General features: G+C 35.6%; 1 protein-coding gene across 1 annotated transcript in view; it reads right to left on the bottom strand.

Moving 5' to 3' along the window:
* TBCCD1 (TBCC domain containing 1) overlaps positions 1-1509 on the bottom strand; it is a 20464-nt gene that overhangs the window by 991 nt on the left and 17964 nt on the right. The window lies entirely within an intron of this gene.

Raw genomic sequence — 1509 nt, 5'->3', positions numbered from 1 at the left:
CATTATGCAGAAGAGCTGAAAGGCCAGATACAAAAGGCCACATGTTGTATGATTCCATTCATATGAAATGTCCAGAATAGACATAGTAGATTAGTGGCCGCCAAGGCTGAGGGGAAGAGGAAATCTATTAATAGAAGGCTGGAGGACGGGGGGTGACTGACAATGTGTATGGACTTTATTTGGGGGGTAATGAAAATGCTCTGGATTTGTTAATGGTTATGGTTGCCCAAACCTTGAATATATTTAAAAGCCACTGAATTCTTCCCTTTAAAAAAGTGAATTTTAATTCACATGCTATGTGATTATATCTCAAAACAAAGAATAGGGCAGTGCCCGTGGCTCAAGGGAGTAGGGTGCCGGCCCCATATACCGGAGGTGGCGGGTTCAAACCTGGCCCCGGCCAAAAACTGCAAAAAAAAAAAAATCCTAGACAGATACCCATTCTCATTCCTAAAAGGCAAACACTGTTTATAATTTCTTCATGTCCTTTCAAAAATTTTAGGCACATTAATTAGTATACAAATATGTGTGATAATCCCTCTCTACTTTCAAATATACAAAGCAACATTTTAGTTTTTCCCCTAAGCTTAGTGATCACTCAGCACCAGCACATACAGATAAGCTTCAATAGTATTAAAGATGCATTCCACGGTATGGATGAATCAGTTCATTAGCCACCAGTCTAATACTGAGAAGTATTTGGGTCGATTCCAGTCTACACCTATTTTAAACAATGCTGCAACATCACCTTTTTATAATGCATGTAGGTCTTTACAAGTTATGAAATTTCAATTACATAGGAGTAAGTTCAAGAGGTCTAATGTGCAACATGGTGACTACAGTAAGTAGCAATATAGTGTACTCTTGAAAAATGCTGAGAGTAGATTGTAAGTATTGTCACCACAAAAATGACAACTATGTGAGATAATGTGTATGTTAACTGGCTTGATTTAGCCATTCCACAACATGTATGCATTTTAAAATATCAGCCAGGCCTGGTGGTCTGTGCTGAGGTGAGTCAATCACTTGAACCCTGAGGTTCAAGGCCAGCCTGGACAACATAGCAAGACCTCATCTCTTAAAAAACAAAGGTCATGTTGTACATCATAAATATGTACAATTTTATCTGTCAAGTTAAAAAAGTAAAAAATTAAATGTATCTCTCAATATATGAATATATCTGTAAGATAAATTCTAAGAAGTGAAATCATTGCTAAGTCAAAGAACATTTGTGTTTTTTATTTTGATTTTTGTCAAAATGTCCCCAAAGAGTAAATGAAACGTCTTACCAACATTGTCTATGACCAGTTTTTGAACCTTGCCAATCTGATAAATAAAAAGAATTTTTTAATTCAACCTGGTAATATGTTGTTTAGGATATTGTATCCTCATTCGTAAGTGAAATATGTTTGTAATTTCCCCTTTATAATAACATATTTTCTCCAACTTTAATATCAGGTGTATCCAGATGAAGTAGAATGATTTTGAAGTATTTCTTCTGTTTCTGCT

The sequence above is a fragment of the Otolemur garnettii genome, unplaced genomic scaffold, assembly GCF_000181295.1.
Source record: "Otolemur garnettii isolate 467f Iridium unplaced genomic scaffold, OtoGar3 scaffold00060, whole genome shotgun sequence".
Taxonomy (NCBI): domain Eukaryota; kingdom Metazoa; phylum Chordata; class Mammalia; order Primates; family Galagidae; genus Otolemur; species Otolemur garnettii.
The sequence above is the reverse complement of the archived record's forward strand: the minus strand, read 5'-3'. Positions and strand labels throughout refer to the sequence as shown.